Source organism: Barbus barbus (assembly GCF_936440315.1).
Source record: "Barbus barbus genome assembly, chromosome: 36".
In the NCBI taxonomy this organism is placed as follows: Eukaryota; Metazoa; Chordata; class Actinopteri; order Cypriniformes; family Cyprinidae; genus Barbus; species Barbus barbus.
In genome coordinates this window covers 7,877,429-7,901,149 of record NC_136714.1, presented here as the reverse complement: position 1 = coordinate 7,901,149, position 23,721 = coordinate 7,877,429, and the positions used below count along the sequence as shown (strand labels likewise).

The following is a 23,721-nucleotide window of genomic DNA, read 5'->3' as shown; positions in this document are numbered from 1 at the left end:
GGTACGGAGAAGATTGCGGTAAAAACACACGGCTATTCAGAATAATTTCACTTTTAAGACGCAGCCACCTTGCCAGTAAAGGTATTCTATTGCATGAATGGAAATGTGTTTGGAGCAGGGGACTTAGCTGAGCACTAATCAATCTTGAATATGCATAAACATGAGGTCTCTAGAGATGCCCCTTGAGATAATTATATAGAGCTAATAAAGAGATCAGAGGAAGAGACACAATGATGATTCAACCTTAAAGATCTCTTGAAGCAATATGAGGTCAAGAGCTTTGCTGTACAATGCAACTAGGGCAGTGCAATTAATCAATTTTATTTCAATTTCGGCCTCCAACGATTATGAAAATACAATAATCGAGATAAAATTATTATTGCGCCTCATTCCGCCCCCATTCCAGCAGTGCGCTTTCACTCCTCCATAAAAGGCCATTTTCACAAATTTTTGTTCTCCTGCTGATTTTGTACGTTTTCCCACTGACAAATATATGATCAGTCTATAATTTTAATGGTAGGTTTATTTGAACAGTGAGAGACAGAATAACAACAAAAAAAAATTCCAGAAAACGATTTCAAAAAAAGTTATAAAATTGATTTGCATTTTAATGAGTGAAATAAGTATTTGACCCTTTCACAAAACATGACTTAGTACTTGGTGGCAAAACCGTTGTTGGCAATCACAGAGGTTAGACGTTTCTTGTAGTTGGCCACCAGGTTTGCACACATCTCAGGAGGGATTTTGTCCCACTCCTCTTTGCAGATCCTCTCCTAGTCGTTTGGCAACTCGAACCTTCAGCTCCCTCCACAGATTTTCTATGGGATTAAGGTCTGGAGACTGGCTAGGCCACTCCAGGACCTTAATGTGTTTTGGGTCATTGTCATGCTGGAATACCAATCAACGACCCATTTTCAATGCCCTGGCCCTGAGGGTACATGGCCCCGTCCATCGTCCCTTTGATTGCAGTAAAGTTGTCCTGTCCCTTTAGCAGAAAAACACACCCAAAGCATAATGTTTCCACCTCCATGTTTGATGGTGGGGATGGTGTTCTTGGGGTCATAGGCAGCATTCCTCCTCCTCCAAACACGGCAAGTTGAGTTGATGCCAAAGAGCTTGATTTTGGTCTCATCTGACCACAACACTTTCACCCAGTTCTCCTCTGAATCACTGACAAACTTCCGACGGGCCTGTACCTTGCGGGCACTGCAGGATTTCAGTCCTTCACGGCGTAGTGTGTTACCAATTGTTGTCTTGGTGACTATGGCCCCAGCTGCCTTGAGATCATTGACAAGATCCTCCCGTGTAGTTCTGGGTTGATTTCTCACCGATCTCATGATTGTTGAAACTCCACAAGGTGAGATCTTGCATGGAGCCCCAGTCCGAGGGAGATGTTGTGTAAATATGCACCGATTAACCGGCCAGTGATTGGAATCGGTCGATTTTTCGCATGACCGGCCCGAATATATAATATATATATTATTATTATTACGAATAAACAGGCCTATACGAGAAATATATTTTCACTTAATAATTTAAGAAAATGAAAGAAAAACTGTGCAACAAGTAGCCTAAGCAGCGTTTCGGTTCATTCTTGTGTTGCGTGAAAGGAAACCAGACAGCAGAAAGCGGCATCCTATTTTTGTAGGCTTATTTTACAAAAGCACAAAGATTTGTTTTTATTGTGAATGTACAAAAATAAAAGTAAACCTTCTACAATTCCGATTATCTTCATGACTAAAAGGAGTAGTTGCTTCCACTGTTAGAAGGGGGGGGGGGGGTCAAGTGATTGCACCAGCGACGCATGCGCGCACACAGTTAAGCATTCTACCTTGACAATGCAGCCTGTTCACTATCATAATGAAAAACAATCAGTCAAACATATGGAAAAAAAACACACTGCTCAGTAGTAAATATGTAGTAAAATCTATGCCGTTAAGCGTTATCACCATACCGGCGTGAAGTTATGCAAAACATTTTGTTTAACGTGGATATTGGGACGTGACTGAAATAGGCCTAATAAAAGGTAAATAATATTTTGCCATTCAAATACAATCGCGAATTCTGAAACATTTAATTTTGTGTCGAACAACAGACCCAACATTGGTTTCAGTTACTTACATTTTTAATTCTTGTTCTTTTCTAAATAGCCTACTGTTATTTGAAAGGATTTGTTGTGTAGTGAGAGGAACTAAAATAGCCTAGCTGTGTTTACAGTGTTTATTATAATGTTTGTAATTCGCGTCGGCCTATTTCTGAATCAAATAATAAAATGCGACTTATAGGCAATTTTTTTTTTTTTTTGTAGCTTATTTTAATCATGCAGCAAACCTTTTGAAATATTTTGATAAATTACTGACAAAAATAAATAAATGACATTAAACCGTTTAAATTCTTAATCGGTCCATTAACGGTTAAATCGAACATCCCTAATTAGAGCATATTTGAATGCTTATTACAGCATATTAGAGCGATTTCTGAAGGATCACGTGAGACTAAAAACTAGAGTAATGGCTGCTAAAAAATAAATTGCATTTTAAAATACATTAAAACAAATAATTATTTTAAATTGTAATCACATTTGACAACATTACAGTTTTTATTATTTTTTGATCAAATTAATGCAGCCTTGGTACGCACAAGAGACTTCTTCCCAAAACTTAAAAAAATAATAATAATAAAACTAAATTATTTCAAACTTAGACCCTCTCTCCTAAAGACTTTTAGGATCATGTGGATCCCTTTGTTAACTCAAAGAACTGACGCCAAGGCTGCTGGGTTCTATCCTGAAGTAAGGGAGAGATGCTCGAGCTCAGGGGCTTCTGGACTTGAACCTCTGCCATTCCCTTGTCTCTGCTCCCTGTTTCAATGCTGTTCTCCGTGACAAAGCAGCCTTTTGTCGGCTCTCCACCAAAACAAAGTAGATGGGGGAGAAAAACAAGGCAGTCATTTTGCCACTGCTCTTGACTTCTGAACTCAATTCCTCTCCTCTGCAAAAGTAATCAAAAAAGCTCAGGCACTCTCACATTTGATTGAGATTACGAATGTGCGCTTTTGTCACTGACCTTTCCAGACATGCTCAAGATAATTTAATTCTTTACAGTCTCAGAGATGTGTAAACAATGATGCAACTTCATGGAGCAAATATAACTACAAAATGTGGCAATGCAAGATGCTGTTGTTCCTTTGGCATAGTTATGCATTTGCTAAGCTGTTCTGATTTGCTGTGCCATTGCTAGATTTGTTATAACTAGATGTGTTTTGATTGGCTCTATCACACTCTCCTCTCCACCTGTAGCTGGTGTGTGGTGAGCGCACTGGCGCCGTTGTGCTGTGGCTGCCGTCGCATCATCCAAGTGGATGCTGCACACTGGTGGTGGTTGAGGAGAGACCCCCCACATGATTGTAAAGCGCTTTGGGTGTACGGCAATACACAATAAATGCGCTATATAAATGCATCATTCATTCATTCATTCATAACTGGATTCTTACTAGGCCAGATAATTAAATAAACAAATCAATCCACCCCAAGTTTCTATGATGTTTTGATCCCAAGATACGGCTTTGTTCCCTCCTTCAATATATATATTTTAAAAATACATCTATTAGCACAGCTAAAAAAAACAAATCAATTAAAATTATTTATTTTAAATATTTATCATAAAATACAAGAAATATAAAATATACATTTAAAACATTTTAACAAACAAATTATAACTAAGCATTAGCAGTAAACTACCGTTTGGTTGGTAAAAAATTTTGTTTTAATTGATTGATAAATTTTAATTGATCATTTTTATCAATAAGAATGCATTTATTTGTAAAAAAAAAAAAAAAAAAAAAAAGCAAAAACAGTAATATAGTAAAATGTTATTACAATTTTAAATCGTTGTTTATTTTAATATATTTTAAAATAAAACTTAGGTAATGGCAAAGTAAATTTTTCAGCATTATTACGCCAGACTTCAGTGTCACATGATCCTTCAGAAATCATTCTAATATGCTGATTTGATGCTAATTTTGCAACAATGTCATTACTGTCACTTTTGATCAATTTAATGCATCTTTGCTAAAAAGTATTACTTAATTTACGCCATTGTTATAGATTATTATTATTTTTTTTAGGAATTTAGTTAATCTGTGTTCTATGTGACTAATTTTTACTGTTGCATGATACAGGTTAAGAAATCAAATCAATGGAAGATGCCACTTTTGTGGCCTTTTGCCATTTTATTGCAGACGTGTTCAGTGGCATTATTAAGTTTAGCCCCCTACTTTAGAGGAATGAGATCATCCTACCACAGGTAAGGGGGATGTGTACATTTGAATTGTGTTTGTGGTCATTAGGCAGCAGCAGGAAGAGGGTGAAACGGCAATCTACAAATTCCAGGTATATGTATGGTTCTGTCTCCCATTTGAACAGAGAACAGTCTATTTTTACAAATATTTCTAATATCTAACTCACAATTTCTATTTATGGTTTATGCAACACACAGACAATAACACTCAAAGGAGAGGCATCAAAGCTGGCAGGAGATGGTGTTGCTGCCACTAAACTTAAAGAAGTAATGGATGCAACAATCAAATCCACTGTAAAACATCTGAAAGCAAGATTCAGTAGCCTCCTAGGCAAGTGTGGTCACCGGTCTTATAAACACATGTAGATGAGAAATATTGTTACTCGTTTACTAAAATGTATTTGTTCTTAAAACAGGGGAGAGTGCTTCTGAGTCTGACACAACCAAGGCTGTCAAATGCTTCAACATTTTCAATCAAGATAGCTGGCCAGAGAACCAAGAGGACTTAGTGGACCATGGTTGTGACAACTTTTCTCTTGGATCACTTCTCCACAGTCCTGAGAAGGTAAGTTTTGTTCATGTGAACACTGATTAGCGGTGTAATCCACATCATTTTCAGAAATGGTGTAAACACTGAGCTTGCAAAAGAAGAGCTTGTAGGCTTGAAGCTGTTAATTGCTAGGATATTCAAAGACAAGACCTACCTCAGCCTTTGGGAGCTCATGTTGACCAGACAGCCCTACTGCTCAGAGTACAAGGTCAGTTTTTGTTAATGTTCTTTCTTAAGATTGTGTCAGTTTTGCTATCTAACACACATTGCTTAAATAAATCTCTTGAATGTATTTTTTTCCCCCAGAACATCCTGCACCTTGTACACATTATGCTGGTCCTCCCAGTCTCAGCTGAAGTTTGTGAGAGAGGGTTCTCTGCACAGAAGAGGATCAAATCAGACACTAGAGCATCCCTTCATTCAGACACAGTGGAAGATCTGATAAGAATCAGTGTAGACGGGCCAAGTCTGGAAGATTTTGATGCTAGAGAGAGTGTGGCCAGCTGGTTTAACCAAGGCCAAAGATCAAAAAGGCCAAACTACAGGAGTTGGCCATCCGAGGGGCATGTGACTGCAATGGAGGATAGTCCATAAGACATTGAGCCATGAGATGTTCAGTTTGAAGCCCTTAAAACACAATTTAGATTTTCTTTTCATTTCATTTATCTTGAGATGTTTTAAGTTTAAATTTCAGTTTAGTGAAGCACTTTAAGCACCAACACTTTTTCAGTAAGTTACCTTTCTTGTAGAATTGTGCTTCAGATAAAGAACTTTATGTTGACCAGATTGTTAGTTAATCATTTACAAGTTAATATTGCCTATATGAAAATTTGGGTGCACCTAATTTTTGTGCTGGTGCACCTAAGAAAAAAAGTTAGGCGCACCAGTGCAACAAGTTAGTCTAGAGCCCTGTTATGTAATTAAAACACAAACTTGCTGACATCAGCTATAAACACATGAAGCAGCCGATGTTCTTCTAATACCAATGGATTCATTAGGGAATTTAATCACTCATTATTAGGCGAATGTAAAAATGTTGGTTGGAGGCCCGTTTAACAATGCGAATATCAGTCTCAGCACACATTCAACAGCGAATAACCCATCTGAGGCCTGATGAAAACACTGATGCCTAAATACAGTCAAGCAAAAATAAAGCAGGGACAAAAGGCAGCAGCTGCCTAAAGGGAACACAAAACAACGCCATAGCTCCGCCAAAGCATGACCTAATGACATGTCATCAGTCTTCCATTTACAAAGACTGATGCATTCAATTTTTAATACCTTTTCACATACACAAAAACATGTTCAGACAAGAGAGAGAGAAATATTAGCCTTACAAGACTAAGTAAAGAGTGGAAGTCCAGCCATGTGTCCTGATATTTGAGTGTGTTTACTTGTCAGTTTTGACAAGAGTGCCAAACTCCAACTAAAAACTCTGCCAAAACACTCCCCGATGCTAGGAAAGTGCATGTGGTCTCCAGGACACAGCTATGTTTATGCTTTATGTATATACCATTTAGACGACCCTTGTGATAATTATAACTGTAAAGTTTTAATAACTGTTTTAATTCCATGTGAATAGGGAAGTCCACACTACAATTATAACGATAACAAAGAGCAACAATATTGTTGGAATTAATCACTTTCAGAATGATTTTTTCCAGCTGATAAACACTAAAAACAGAGCTTGAGCATTTACAGCAGCGGATGGCATAATTGCAACATGCACCCATAAAAAAACAGTATGTTGTTGTGCAATGTTGTGGATGCTAATATAGTGATCGTTCTTTGTGAGAATGGGCCTTAAGGCCACTGTACTGCTTTTCAATGTTTTTTTATTTTTTATGTAAACATGCTAGATGGACGCATTTAGATTTAAAATAACAATGTATTAAATGTGCACATTTACATTTTATCAGTTCTTGCTTTCCCTGGGAGTAAAACCCATGACCCTGGCGTTGCTAGCCCCACACTCCACTGTTTGAACCACAGGAAAGCCCAAAAAAAATGGATATTAATGTTTGCATCTCGTGTCACGCACATGACAGTGTTCTAAAAATGCAGAGCTCAAGTTAAAAGCTTGTTTTTTTGTAAATCCCACTACCCTGGTTTTTAAAACAAAAACGCACTCTGTATGAACGGATACTAACGCTTAATTACAGTAAACAGGCACTTAAATTAAACGAATTATTAGGGCTGCACGATAAATCGAAATGAAATCGCAATCGCGATTAGACAGAAGCTGCGATTGTCTCACGTATCTCTCAGTGAAGCATGCTTCTGTGATCAGTAGTAAATCTCCATCCAGGGCGCTCTGGTGCGGAAACCCCAAATACGCCCCACAGCAGAAACCCAGGAAATGCCTATAGCCATTGCTGGATAAACAGAAGAGTTCATTGTTTTCATTGATTCAACGTGACTACAACAATATATGGTTTATCTGAGTTCTTATAATTATAATAAAGTATATATATAATGCAATGACTTTATCACTGCTTAGAATACTATGAAAAATGTTGCGTGCCTTATTCTGTGTAAGAATCCACATCATCTCACAGAAGGATTCATTTCAAACACTCGATTAACGTTATGAAGTGAGTTTGGAGTAAAAACATGTTGTTAAATGTGGTATTTTTACATGCTTTCAGATAGAGCAGCATCTAATACTCAGAGCCGTAGTTCACTGAGAAGCTACGCAAACATAGTAAATGCTACGCATTTCATAATCGTGCAATAATATCGTCTGCGATTTTTTTTCCGTAACTTGTCAGTGAACTACGGCTTTGTGTACTAAATGCTGCTCCATCTGAAAGCAGGTGATGGAGATTTACTGCTGATTACAGAACCGGCTTTACTGACAAAATGCGCATGGAAATTGCATTCGATTTAATCGTGCAGCCCTATTAATTATTTAATAACACTGTCAAAATTATAATGTATCAGATCTCCAAAAAGAATATCCATTTTATACAGTATACTTGTAGCATTACATTTCATATGTTTCATTAGTAGCAATCAAAATCAATTTATGTTAGTGGTTTATTTTTAAGTTAGAAAAATAAAGTGTTTGAATACATGCGTATATTAAAAATTAAATATATTTTAAAAAAATAGAATTTATATTGAAATCAATTTTAATATCAGTGCATTATTACGTAAATTTTATGCAAATATTTTAAAACATTTACACAAATGGAAACCAAGATAAAAATACAAAATTGACAAAATCCATAAAAAAAATAAAATAATAAAATAAAGCTTACTTGAGTTGGATACAGGTTTTAGTCTGCAATGTGCATAATCTATGAAAGACATATACTAAAAAAAAAAAAAAAAATCTATTCAGAGACGGAATATATTTGAAACAAATATTATTGCTTACCATCTCAATTGTTGCTCTGTGATTCGCTGAATGCTTAGAAACAAGATCTCATTCATGTCTGTAGCACAAATGGTGCAGGATGAGTTATGTGCTAACATTAAATATTTAGAGTTATGGGTTTTGAAAAACCATAATCCCATGTATGAGTAATAGCACCGTAGCAAACAGCACTAATGAGTCATTGTTATACCTGGCTCTGGTGAATGAGGTTCATTCATTTATCAGGACGGATGTTAAACACAGCAGAGATTGTTTAGCCGGTATCAGTGGTTATAACAGATGCTGTGGCAATACCGCTGCCGTCAGCAAAGCCCACCTGCACCGCTGCACAGTACATGCCTGCTGCATTACAGGATCATGCACAGATTAAAGCTTTCACGGCTCCGACGTGTTTTCCCAATCGGACTATGCTGAGAAACCACGAGCGGTCATGTGTGCTGGAAACATTGCAGCTTTCTCAGCTCAGTGCATTTGATACTATAGTCTTCTCTGCGTGTTGCTGTTTCAGGCTTGAAACAAAGACGCTCCGGCATCCAAGCGTTAACACCGCTGCCAGAGGAGCAAAGCCTTCCTGGAGCTCCGCCAAAGACAAGTGTGACCAGATCAGAGAACACAAGCAGATGCCAACACAACTACATGCTCACACTCCTCACAATACAGGTGTCAACTCATCAGCAAGAAACACAAAAATCCCATTAACTTACAGGTTTGTTTTGATTTTTTTCCGCTGATGGAAACAAGCTCGGGATGCGGCTGTCTGCAAAGATCCTTAAAATTTCAGACGAAAATCGTGGCCATTTTACCAGACCTCAAACTACAACCAGCAGCTTATAAAAATTCAGAGCAAAAGCAGTTGTTTTTCCTTCCAAATGCTGTCCATCTGTCAGGAAATGTGCAGGCCTTCTTAAGACAAATTTAACCCCGAATGGGCTGGTTACTGAGAAACTTGTCTGATCTCTCCAAACGAACTCAATTTGCAAGAAGGAAAAAACTTGACCAGATGGCACAATTTAAGAGGAACTTATATGGAAAAGTTAATATGTCTCAGACATGAAAGTGGGTTTAAGCAATTTCATCAAGAACTGTCATATAGCAGCAACTATTTTGCACAGTATTAAAGGGATAGTTCAGCCAAGAATAAAAATTCTGTCATCATCGACATCTCCTCATCAAAACATCTCCTCATCAAACCTCTATGACTTTTCTTCTATGAAACACAAAAGAAGATACTTAAAATGTTTAAATAGTTTTTCTTCAATCACTGAAAGTCAATGAGGCCAAAACAACAAAAGCCATTGACTTTCTTTGTATGAAGAGAAAAACAAAACATACATATTTCAAAATGGCTTCTTTTGTGTTCCGCAGAAGAAAGAATTTGTGTTTATGGTTCTCTGCTGTCAGTTCGTGGTGACATGACTGGCAAATTAAATACATAAAATAGTATTAGTAAGTAGGGTTGGGTATCTTTTTTTTATGATCCAGAGGAGAAGAAATTGTTGAATAAAGTCGATATTTTGTTTTCTTTTCGCACAAAAAGTATTCTTGCAGCTTCATAAAATTACGATTGAACCACTCCTTACTATCTTTCTGGGCCTTGAACGTGATAGTTGCGTTGCGGTCAGAAAGCTCTCAGATTTCATCAAAAATATCTGAATTTGTGCTGTGAAGATGAACAAAGGTCTCACACATTTGGAATGACATGACTGAGTAATTAATGACAGAATTTTCAATTTTGGGTGAACTCTCTCTTTAAACCAAGAGTGTCAAACTCAGTTCCTGGAGGGCCGAACTAGGGGTGTAAGAAAATATCGATACACGTGAGTATCGCGATATTTTGCTTGGCAATACTGTATCAATTCTTCAAAACGGAATATCAATATAAAAAAAGAAAAAAATTGATACTAAGCAGATGTCATTTTTTGTTCAGATCAAATGTTATGACATTGTATGTCACAATTTTAAACTTAAACTGTGAACCTTTAAAGTAGTGTCTATAAATATATATTTTTATCTTTTTATAAAATACATTTTATACATCATCATGCCAGCACTTGAATATTTCCCCCTTTACTCGTACTGCACACAAAGTGGTTCAGTAATGTTGAATGTTATAGGGACCGATTATTGCAAATGCAGATAGATCCCAGTGTGTTCTGGTTAAACTAGTTTTATTTATTTTTTGCTAAGGTTTGCATATGGTTTGTATATATATCCTATTCCTAAAATAAGAAATATCCCAATATATCGCCTTGCTTACAGTATCGTAATATATCGTAACGAAACCCCTGTATCGTGATACATATCGTATCGCCAGATTCTAGCCAATACACAGCCCTAGCCGCAACCCTGCAGAGTTTAGTTCCAAAACTGCTCCAACTCACATACCATGTTGTTTTCAAATAAGCTGTAATGACTTGATTAGCTGGATCAGGTGTGCTTAATTGGGATTGCATCTAAACTGTGCAGGGCTGTGGCCCCCCAGGAACTGAGTTTGACACCCCTGCTTTAAACTAAAACCGATAAAAAAAAGGTGACATTCCTTATTTGTTAGATTATATCTTGACTCAAGTTTGTTTATTTCCATCTCAGGGCACTGTGGGATCTGACCTCCAGGCATCATCATAGCAACACTGGCACCTATTAATGAAGTGGAGTGTCTCAGGCATGGCAAAAGATAAGCAGGCAGCTGCTGATGTACCCCTGCTCGGATGACGAGAAGCCGATACTGGGGCGAAGTGAACACAAACACTGGCGTGTTGACGGAGACGAGAAGCGACAGCTTGCTCAGTGTTACGTTCCAGCAGGAAGAGAGCAGGGGGAGATCGCGCCAGGCAAAAATTTTGCCAACGCCCCGGCGAAGACGACAAATTGTTATGCAGTGCCCCGATCTGGCACGCTCCTCCTGGAGATTAATTACTCTTCCCTGCACATCCAACAGAATCAGCGTCGGAGGAGATGTGGGGGCTGGCGGAGAGGGCAGAGGATGACACAGGTGGGGAGCACTCTGCGTGACAGTCTCCTTAACTCCTTGAACAGGATGACAAGGTACATGAAATCCAACTATGTACCTGGATGTATAAACAAGCCTGTGGGATACTATAGTACTAGAGCTGGTGAAATGTTAAGCAGTAGCTAAAGTTAGGGAGGAAAGCGTGATTTAAGGGTGTATGCGAGAATTCATTTCAGGGTGGAGCGATAATTTGTGTTTGTGGGAGTACAGATAATGAGGCTTTTTGAAACCCGTGCCAGGATTTGATCACACCCGAGAGCTCTTCTGGGGCCTCCACAAATCACTTGGGCTCTGATTGGTGTTTTTCACATCTCATTTTCTAAGTTCCACCACCCCAATGTCACTAAGGTTGAATGAGGCAACATTAGCACATAAAACACGGGACCTGACTGCTATTGCGCAGTACTTTCTCTCTGATTGGATCAGGCTCAACCAATGAAAAGCCATCCTCTCTGTGATATACTACAGATAAGACTCGAAAGATTAGTCCGACCACACAATTACGCTCACGTTTAATGGATCCTAAAAGACTGTAGGACCTTTTAATGATAAGAGAGCTTATGAAAAGAAAATGAAGGATAATTCTGGGACTCAGATGAAAAATAAATGCCTTTACCTCGCCTCCCTTCAACATTAAAAGATTAGCAGTGGAAAAACAGCTGGTTGAGTTTCTGCTAAGTGTCCATTATTTTAATAATACCGCCATAGCAGAGCAATAGAGTTAATTGCTTGTATAACATGCATCTGAAACTTCAGCATTAGATTTAGAGAGAATCCCAGACGTTTCAATGCCATTAAGAGTGATTGCGTTACAGAACCACCGGCGAGCTTCTCGGTTGTTGGCACTGTCGTGATGCTGCACAACAACGGTGACGCTGCAGTGTAGCGAATGGCATTATGGTGCAGACTTCCCGCAGTGCAAACGAGAGTGGAAAATGAATAGTATATGAAAGGAATTCTTTGTTGTTCTAAACAGCTGTTTAAATGCAACAAAGTAATCTGTTAGTTACTGGCTCAACTGGACTGAGCTAATTTCGTTGAGACTGGTAGGGGTGGTGTAGACCTGATCAATAGGAAAAAAAACTATTAAATATATAAATGCTTGAATTTAACCTTTTTCTCAATCAGATTAAAAAATATCTTGTGCAGTGATGCATACGTTTACATACAGTTTATGTCTTACGGATTCGCATATGTTTTTTACATCTTACAAATTAGTAAGTGGAGAAGCCTGAATATTTAATAAATGTTTGCTAAAAAAAAGCTCTTCTGACATATTAGCTTTCTTTTTAGATATGTCATCAAGACAAAAACAATAATTATACTCATATTAGCTTTGGTGACACTGATTGATTTTAATAATTTTGTAGAAAAATTCAAACCGACAACAAAGAAAAATAAAAGCATTTCACAGAGCCCTATTATCGTAAAAATTCAATAAATTATTTTAAAAAGTTATGAATTTAATTGATTAGACATGCTTTTTAATTATTAAAATGTTATTAAACCATTAAAACATTATGCAGATTAAATTATGCTAAATTAAAATGAAAAACACAGAATTTGGTGAAAATTAATAGAAAATTTAATAAGGCCCTAAAATGAAATTTCCATTGAACGTGATAAATTGTATTAATTTCATGATTTTGATCAATTAGGCATGCCTTTTGCTTACGTTAAATTTAAATTACCCATTAAAATGTAATCCAGAAAAACTTCAACAAAACAAATCTGAAACCGAATTTGAAAAGATAAAAGATTAAAAAAAAAAAAGAGTTAATGGATTTAATAGGGCCCTATAGAGCCAGAAATTTATTTTCAGGGCATAAAGTAACACCTAAAATATTTGATATCCATGCAGTTGCACAATATTCCTGATAAGTTAAATGAACAGAAAATCCCTAAAAAGGCTGATAACAGGCAGGCCTGTTTAATTTCATTTGCTGTGAAATGAAACAGGCAGTTCAAGGGCAGCAGCTGAGCATTTAGATTACTACAGTCATTAAAACTTTTGCACTCAGCAGAAACTCAACCAACTTTCAGTCAATGACCCAAAGTGCACTTACACTTCGCATGAACAGAAACCAGCACCATCTTGGGTCACTTGTCAACAAATATAAAAAGAACAGTAGTGATAAAAGGATGTACTCCAGAGCCTGTTCAATACATTATCTGTCACCGGCTCAAACTTCAAGCTTCGCTGACTGAGTCTTGGCAAGGAGTCGCTCTTCATACGAAGCTGGCTTTAATTACTGAAGAGCAATTACGCTAATTCATGTGCGAACTTGACTTCATGTCAACTAATCAACCATGAGACATCTGAGCATTAATCAAACATGGGGGGGGGGGGGGGGAAAGCACAGGCTCTTATGTTATGCAACAAATGAGATGTTTTTCAATATTCCTGGCCTCCATCATACAGGAAATGGGCGAGAGCATACAAACAACTCGACCTTTCAATTTTCAAAAAAGAAAAGGTGAGTGGCAAAAGTTGTCTCCATGATGCTGTTGCTTACTGGCCTTTAAGTATGGAATTTTCTCCCAATTTATCATTCGCCAGGTGGAAATCTGAAGTCTGAGAACAAAATCAAAAACATTTTCATTGACTAGATATGTAATCACATTGTAAATAAAACACGATCAGCATTTTTGATAGTCCTAAAAGTAAATTCCATAACACAGCATATTGTGTCTAACTCCCAACAATCAGGCTTCTATAATCAAGAAAGATATTAAGCTTCATGATGCCTTTATGCATTTTATCTATATTACATTGACAACAAACACTTGACCTCATCCAGAGGTCTATATCCGGTGGTGGAGGACATGAAGTAAATTAACATGGAAATGATGATGTGTTACCAATTTTCTCAAGAATAGCTGCTGATCTGTACATGGCGATTATGAAACGCATTTCCCATTTCAACTGATGGTACATGACACTTCTTCATAGTGTTCTGACAAAATCAAGGTCTACATATAGACATTATATTTTTTTCATTTATTACCCTGACCTGAAATCTCATCTTAAGCACTAGTTGACATATACCACGAATTTAAGGAATGGCAAATTATAGGATTCAGAGACTTTGTTCTAAAACTACACCTACAAGAACAGAACAGCCAAAATGACTCACATCAGCATGAATGCTTAAAAAGAGCTCTCTAGAAAAACTGAGAAAGCATACACTGACCACAGACTGTCAAACCCCAAAAAGGATAAAAAAGGTTTAAATGTGTGCAATTTAACTTGTATTTTATGCAATCAATCTAAATTTTGTCAAATTAAACTACCAATAAATTAGGGATGGGTACCGAGAACCTTTTTTTTTTTTGGGCCGGTATGTAACTGGGTCAATACCGGACTACTGATAAGCTTCAGGACAAATTATACTCTATACTCCACAAATGTTATCGATACTTGCGTTGTTTTATCTCTGTATACTTCAATGTTAATGGCGAATTAGAAGCTGCTGCTTGTCATTTTCCTTCACTGAATGATGTGGCCGATGTTTGCTCGACGTGCGTGTGATATCCATACGCGCCTGGTGTTTGTTTGCATGCAATCAGTCATCGCAGCAAGAGTGAAACGTTCGAAAGTGTGGGCCCGCGTAGGGGTGTGCGATATTATGATTTTTGATCGTGGATGATTAAATTGTCTCCACGATATGCTTTTGAAGAAATATCGTAGCATATACACATTCTATCAGCTGCAGTTCTGGTGCCTCCGTCTCAATATAATGTACAACGCCAATGCATTCATATCAGTGTTAACTCAGCGGTAGAGTTACTCTCACGGGAAACTTATTCGCAATCACAAAAGTCCATTATTTGCATGAGCTTTAAAGCCTTGCCGGTTAAACGTTTCATTCACGCGCTGTTCTGACGTGCACTTTTTCTGAGCCCGTACACCCGAAGCACGCACACTAAAAAGCCTGTTAAACAGCATCTGATTACTGAACTAAGCCATCTTTTCCGCTAATACTGTTAAAACACACAAGTTTATGCATAGACTCAGTTGGTTATGTCTAAAATGAAAGTAAACAGCTGAGAGAAAACGGACGCGTGCCTGTTACAATAGATGCGTGCAGGTCTTAAAGGGACAGTAAACATTCTGCCGATTGTCATTAAAGGGATAGTTCACCCTAAAATTAAATTTCTGTCATTATTTACTCACTCACATGTTGTCCCAAACCTGTATTAATTTATTTCTTATGCTGAACACAAAAGAAGATATTTTGAAGAATGTAACCAAACAGTTGCTGGTCCACACTGAATTTAATAGTAGCAAAAAATACTACGGAAGTACCTGGCGACCAGCAGCTGTTTGGTTTCCCGCATTCTTCAAAATAACTTTTATGTTCAACAGAAGAAAGAAACGCATTAAAACAACTTGAAAGTGAGTACAATGATGAAACGATTTTCATTTTGGGTGAATTGTTCATTTAATATTAATAAAACAAAACACAGAGAAAAATAACTCACTGCTCTTGACTGACAAACTTAAATAGAGTTGCTATAGTTCAGCAGTATTAAAATAACTTTTCACATATCTTTTTGCACCAAATAGTATCGATAGGAGTATAGATAAGTACCGGTATCGATAAGCAGTATCGGTATCAGTATCGATAAAATGTAAACAATACAAGGGATGCAACGATACCATTTTTTCAGAACCGTTCCGATACCGGAAATTCTGAGTATCTGCCGAGTTTTTTTTTTTTTTTAATCGATGTAGAATTTCTATACTTCTCTGTGACCTGATCGTCACTCTTTTGTGTGTTAAACACAATCTATATATATATATATATATTAGTGCTATCAAAATTAGCACGTTAACGCAAGCAATAAAATTTGCTTGCGTTAACGTGCTAATGTTAAATGTTAAAAAAGTCATGTTAATATTTCAATTTTGCTGTCAGAAGTGCATGAGCTTTTGCTTTGCGATTCTCCGCTAAACTTCAACTGACATAGGAGCGCAATAACTCTTGACTAAAATACAAATTTTTCTGAAATATTTGCAGTTGGACAATAAACGTGACAAGTAGAATTTTAAACCTACAAGTAAGTGTATTTCTATGATAGCACTAACTGTAATGGGGTAATCAAAATAGCATTTTTACTCAATTAGTCTGTGTTTTCTTTATTATTTTCATTTAGTAAATTTAACTTCTGCTTTAAAAGCATTATTTTTGTTTTTAGATTGCAATGTTACAATGTAATGTGATTTTTTGCACATAATATATGCCTACATGCATACATTCACTTTATTTGTTTAATCCAAATCCAACATACCGAGATATATATACCGTATACCGCAAATCAGCCAAAAAATACAGAGGTATGAATTTTTGCCCATATCTACCCGCCCTAGTTCTGTCCAATATTTACCCAGCACTGGGTTGTATTTAACCCAGCATTGTTTAGAGTACTAGCCTAATTTATTTGTGTTTAACAATATAGGCCAACTAGAAAAATGTTGGGTCCCATGAACATTTGACTATCATTTAATCAGATTAAATATATATACCAGCCTATTGATATATATGTGATATATATTGTGCATCGCTAACCATGAGACTTCAGAAGGCATATGGACAACTTAATGGCCTTTTTCCTTAAACCTTGAAATATTAATCTTAAAGCTTGAAACCACTGCTTCCATAGCATGCAAAAGAACAGCTGGGAAAATGGAAAGTCATAGAGGTTCAGAACAACATATGGAGAAATAGACCAAATACAATTTGGGGTCAAACTATGATTTTAAAATCATACCTTTTGAAGGATATTTTTATCAAATCAAATGCTCCCATGCAATTTGGGATATTATTACTATAAATCATAATTCTTTCAAAACCAAATGCGTGACAGCATTACGCAAAACCCGCAATCACTAGTAATTTGAAAGCTTTGTTGTAATGTCTGTAAACAGCAACTATAGGGATTCAAAACAATTTCCATCATCAGTTATGTAAATCCACTTCATCTATCAAAAACACTGCTATTCAGAGAAAGTGAGAAGAAAGCTAAGCTATTGATGTGCTGCAGAAGTGAAATCGAGCTCTAACCAAACTCAGCTTCCCACTACCCTGCTTAATTTGCCTGATTGCTCATGGCAGACCACCCCCTGGCTCTATCCAGTCATGAGAGGTGAACCCATGGCACTACACAGCGAGAGCTCAAGAGCATTAGATGCGCTACAGACATGTATCACTTGAGTCCAATCCGCTAGTAAAGGGGGTTTTAACCTGAGGGGGAAGGGTCAGAATATCCGCACTTGGAATGCTGCAGGCGTTATTGCTGTTTGCACAAAAATACCAACCTCATATGAAAATCATCTGCTGCTAGCCTCATTCTGCATAAACATTTAGCCCTGGGTTACAAAATCATCAATATTTTAAGGAAAAACACAGGTTCAAGTCGACCACAAAAAATTATCATAAAAATGGTTTAAACTTCTCTCCTTTTCTTTAAATGAAAAAAAGCAAAAATCTGAATTAGAGTGAGGCACTTACAATAGAAGTGAACACAAAAAAATGCATGTTTAAACAGAAGAATTAGTGTTTTACAAATTATACGCTTTATGCTTTTACCAAAACGTCTCTTAAAGGAAAGTGTAAGGATGAGTGAAAATTATTTGTGTAGTAAGCAACATGTAGGGCATCAAGAAGTAAAATATCTATAATAACTGATCATGAAAATTACCGAATTGATCATTGATAACTGTGCATGCATGCTGTGATATACATGTATACATGTTTTTCTCAGTGCATAACTCCATTTGACGCTTATATTTGGTATTGGGTTGGGTATTGTTTGGGTTTTTTACGATACTGGTGCCAAATCAATACTTTTAATACGGTACCAGTGCCTATATGGTGCCTGAACCAATACTTTGAAAAAAAAAAATTATAATTACCCAAAATAGGATGGATTGGCCATTATAGCGCTATAAACACATGTAATGTTTATTTCATTCATGCCGGAGGGTGCCCTCGTGCAGAAACTCCACATATGCATCACAGACGTAGAAGAACTCATGATGCTCCAGGAATTCCCTAATGGACAAAACGTGCATTTTCTCAGTCTGGAAATTATTTTTCATGCGCGGTGCCAGTGATTACTTCTGTTTCATTGAACCAGAGGACAAATATTTCAATCAATCGCTCAGGCATTTAAGTGGCACCGAAATCTGCTTTCTGATTCGGTTTTAGTTAGTGGTTGGCCAATATTGTTTTTTTGACAGCCGATGCTGATGCCGATATCTTGGAAAGCAGGGTGGCCGATGGCCGACATATAGCCGATATAATTTTATTTATTTTAATTCATATTTAAGAAATTTGAAATCATTTGAAAATGGATTTAAAAACTAAATGTGTAAAATAAACATACTTTGTTACTAATAATATAAAAGCAATTGTTATAATACTTTTTGTATACATTTAGGCTAATTCCTTTGTTTAACAGTTCTATCTGATTATTAGATGGACTTCTATCCGTATTAGACAGAACTGTTAACGACGACAGTAAACGAGGGAGAATGTGAGCGCTGTGTGCTCAGGCACTGCTGTTCTCAGCGCTGTCAAAATAAAAGTCCCGCCTCGAACGCATCGGCTAAAATAGAAAAACTTATCGGCCGATGCCGATATTTGAAAAATGCCAAATATCGGTCGATCGCTAGTTCTAGTACATACTAAATATATTTCGGCACCAAACCCTACTTATATCCTTATTTGTAAATAAAAGTCACAAAAATATTCAATTTTGCATAAAGGCTCATCCTGACAGAAAACAAGTCTCCAATAAACTACACTAAACGAACACCCACGTATACATCAAATTTTACGTTTAAAATGCCACTGCAATTTTTTTTTTTTTAATAAGAGAGCCTATACATATACTCTTAATTTTGCACACTGTTTGGATAACAATGCTGGGCAGGATGTAATAACTTATTTTATATATTTTGGCTGTTTGCATCCAATTTATCAATGACAATTGACAGACTAATCGATTATCAAAATAAACAGTTGCAGCCCAAGACAAATGCTGTCAAATTGAGCTTAACTTGTATTGAACTTTTAAATATTCCTTTAAGCTGGTGTGCATGTCAAAATGCACCAGATCTGATGTTGAGAGAGCCACACAACTTGCTGACTCAAAGTTCACTACTCTCAGCTCTTTGCCAGTAGCGGTCTGAAATCTTCCTTTATTGACTCGAGGTCATACTCAGGTTCTCTCTGCATTGCCGGCAAGGTCTTTTTCCTTTCTTTTAAGAAAAACTCAATTTGATATTTATCTCGCTTCACACAGAGCCACACACATTGTGAGCCACCTATTTCCATGCCCCTAGTTTCCATCTGACTCCGTCATTCACATTCAAACCAGATATAAATACCTGCATGAGCACAGACATTCAACGTCTCTGGCTATTCAGCAAGGAGGTTCAGAATGCCTGTCACTTCTCATTATTGAATCTTCTAACCTTTCCGTTCAGATGCAGCTTTTCAACCAGCAAAACAAGAGCCTCTCGCCCTAATCCTAGAGACAAACCACTCTGCTGCCCCAACATGTTTTGCTGTGCACTAACAGATATTCCATCCGCAACCACTGCACTGATTTCCCACAAATCTGTTTTTCAGCGCCTACAGCCAATATTTCCCAAAGACCCTGCTCAGACAGAAAGTCAGTGTACCCCAGCTAAATAAGCATGTGCAAAAATATCTGGTGGGCTTGCAACTCGCTTTGACCAGTGGCTAAATTTCACGACACATGAAGGTTAATCTAAATCTCAACGAGAGACCTTAAGACTCCAATTACTTCATCAGCACTATAACGTCTTAATGAGCTCCTTAATACATTAAAGGCTTAAATAAAGCCACAAATCTAATTATAAACTAACAAGCACATTCCTTTTTTTTACCTGCAAAAAAAAACAAACAAACAAAAAACATTGATTTGTTTGTGGAATATTTGACAATATTTAGTCAATTCTGTCATAGTGTTTGTTTATTCCACATAAGCACTGATTTGGGTTGCACATACAGTGAATAATGACATTTTAGTTTTACTAATCTGCTTTGCAAAAACATATCTTTTAGATTTGAGTCAATACCAGACGGCTCTCCTTTACAGTTGCAAACTGCATTTAAAAGATTTGAAAAAAGAAAAACAGTAAAATTCACAACACAATTATTTTAAGTAACAAATAAAGTAACAATTGGAAATACATCTGTAATATTAACCACAACTCTAGAGAGAAACAGATACCGACCTGTAATCGTTCAAACAGCCACACAACTTCCCAAATAATCCAATTCAAACGCAGGAGAAAATGGACTTAATACAATCCAAACTTCTTTCTCTTCTCTGGCTTGTTAGCTTGCTAACAGCTAACTGTTAGTCGACCCGTTTAGATTCAGCACGGCGGCTAATGTCGAGTTGTGATGGGGTGGACGGATAAAACTATCACATAAAACACAGTGCCTAGCGCTGTTTTATGTTTACAAACGCTTTTAGAAAATATTGGGGCAATGTGGATGTTTATCCAACACAAAACAGGTCCACAGCAGTAACAGACTGGCTAAGCTAGGCTAAACTGTGGAGAAGGTAAATGAGGTTCATGATCCAGAGAGACTTTGAGCTGTGTTTCAAAATCTAGTGAGCTGCCTAGCTAGACAGCTTTTTGGGAATCGCTCGAACACGCCCAAAAATGTTGTCTACATAGACAGCTCGCTATGTTTTGAAACAGCCTTTGGGGCTGCTGTTATGCTAAAGACGGACACACAGAACCTACCCTGCTACCCATTCCAACTAAACACTATAACGTTAGCCACTATCTCTGCGAGGTAATAATAATTTGGCTGTGTTCCAACCTTGACAAAAACTAGACCTGCTGACGCTTTTTCATAAAATTCGTTTAGTTTACATATTAGCAAGTTACGTTAGCTGATCCAGAATTCAAAAAAGATCCATTCACCAAGTTAATATCAAGCCAGCGCCAGTGAGACACTCTTCAATCCTGGAATATGAATGTAGCATGGGAGGTATTCAGCCTGATAAAGTAAGCCCTCTGCTTTAGGGAGACTCGAGAGTCCGAGTACAGAGTAAGCGGTGCGTCTCTGCTGGGCTGAACCCAACATAACCCGAATCTGACTGTCCCTCTCTCACACACTGGACTCCCTCTTCTCCAGACACAGGCTAGTGCTCATTCAGAGGCTGCAGCGCACGCCTCCGCCGCTAGTGGACAGCAGCCTAGCGGGATATAATCACACATAAACTCTTTGATGGATATTAGCAGTGATCAGCGTCCTCCGCATTGATGGATAATTAATGTACATAGTTGGGTTTGTGTGTATTTTGTGTAATACGTATTTTGTGCAAACCTCACCAAAACCGTACAAAAAAAATGCAGATAGATAGATAGATAGATAGATAGATAGATAGATAGATAGATAGATAGATAGATAGATAGATAGATAGATCGATCAAGTTGAGCTTTGTCGTCATTCCGCTCGCTACATGTGGGGACATACAGTGGAACGAAATGTCGTGCCTCGCAGGACCACGGTGCTACATAAATACAGACATACAACAATGAAGTAAAAAAACACTATAAACCTATACACAACTAACCTACTGACAGATTTAACTATAAGTATACTATATATAAGTATTTACCCTATACAAACTAAAAAAATTAAAGATAAATACAAACTATACGAATGCTTCACAGATACTGTACATGTGCAGAGAGACATTTTGAGTCAAGCAGCTGGTTGGGGAACAGAGCAGGATGATTTGTAGTGCATGAGCATGTAAACATACATATATTGCTGAGTCTTTTGTGGGATTGTGTACACGCAGCAGTGTGTGTAAAGTGTCTAGTGCACAGAGGAGAGTGTTACTACAGGTGGTTTGTACAGGCCCACTCACCTGTGTGTAGCACAGTTCGAATTACACAAAAAAAAGTTCCATACAGTTTTTTCTTTGGTGTGGTAAGGTTGGGGGTGGGGGGTGGTCCATGTTTCAGCAGGTAGGGGTTTGCATGGGGTTTCAGAGGGGGACCGGGGACGGGGTGATTTGAGTTCAGGGCTCTCACAGCCTGGGGGAAAAAGCTGTTGAGCAGTCTGGCGGAGCGGGCTCTGATGCTCCGGTACCGTCTTCCTGATGAGCTGGAAGAGACTGTGGGAGGGATGGGTGGAGTCCTTCATGATGCTGTTGGTTTTGCTGGAGCATCGTGTAAGGAAAATGTCCAGGATGGAGGGGAGAGGGGCACCGATGATAGACACAGACAGAGAGATAGAGAGACAGACAGATGGGTGGGTGGAGGGAGGGAGGGACGGACTGATAGATAGATAGATAGATAGATAGATAGATAGATAGATAGATAGATAGATAGATAGATAGATAGATAGATAGATAGATAGATAGATAGAACAGAAAGCTTCTGCATACTTGTTTGGCGACAGAATCACACAAACGCCCTCCAAACTAGTAATGCCTTTTAGCATCAAAAGTATAAGCCTGAAAGACCTTGTCATTATGCATTTATCAGTTGTACGGAGAGTCAGTCTACACAGTCTCAGCCACTCTTTATTTATAAGCTGCAGTGTCTTAAAACACATGGTCTCCAGTGCTTTGACACTAATAGGCTAGGGGACTGTAATGACATTTGGGTGGTTATTATGCTATTGCTCATCCTACATTCCTTGTACATCCTGGGACATGTGACATATGTTGACTCCCTCTACATTGCAATCAACGCACAGTTTTAGTGAGTTATACAAAATACCGAAAGTGGATCTTTGAATTGCAATAACATTACCACAATCCAGTTCAGATACAAAGATGAAAGAAACTGCCACAATATAACTTTCAATTAGATTTGTTACTAAATATAAAAAATTGTGATACGAATAGGGTACAATAATAATGCACAAACATGGCCTTGTGCATTCAAACTTTCATAAACTTTAACACAGACAGAAAGAAACATTTGCAAATCAAAGGATATTAAAACAAATGCACCCTAGAAATCAGTTTAAATCATGACAATGATGAAGGCAGAGCACAATTCAAATGTTTACATTTTTGTTGGCAGATTTTGATATTGTCATTTCTTTCATTAGAAAAAAACTGTGAAGAAGAATCTATAATATACAGCAATAGGCCTATTACAGATTACATTTTCTTATATTAGCATCTGTGGATGTTAGATTTAAAAGGATTATATATTTATTATAAAACATTCATCAGTATGTATCTGTCTTTAAAAGGCAAAAGGTGGTTTCGTACCTGATAAACAAGACATTGATGTCTTTCTCCAGAGTTTGGGTGAAGTGGCAACACCAAGTAAGTGAGGGATTGTTTCAGAATACTACATTGAATTAAATAAAATTCTTAAATCATTGGTACCGACTTTTTCTATCCCGCTCGAGGCGAAATGTGTAAATTCCTCCATAACACCAGGTGGCGCTGT

At 37.4% G+C, this 23,721-nt stretch overlaps 1 protein-coding gene across 2 annotated transcripts in view; it reads right to left on the bottom strand.

Moving 5' to 3' along the window:
* The window catches only part of LOC306856123 (bifunctional heparan sulfate N-deacetylase/N-sulfotransferase 1-like), a 97,321-nt gene extending 75,874 nt beyond the window's left edge, over nucleotides 1-21,447 (bottom strand). Inside the window, exon 1 of one of the 2 annotated variants that reach the window (XM_079395154.1) lies at nucleotides 21,220-21,447. The gene's annotated coding sequence lies outside the window, so the exon portion shown is untranslated. Of the gene's footprint in view, nucleotides 1-20,514 lie in introns of both variants that reach the window. The other variant, XM_079395153.1, reaches the window with a different exon arrangement.
* Nucleotides 21,448-23,721: the final 2,274 nt, after the last annotated feature.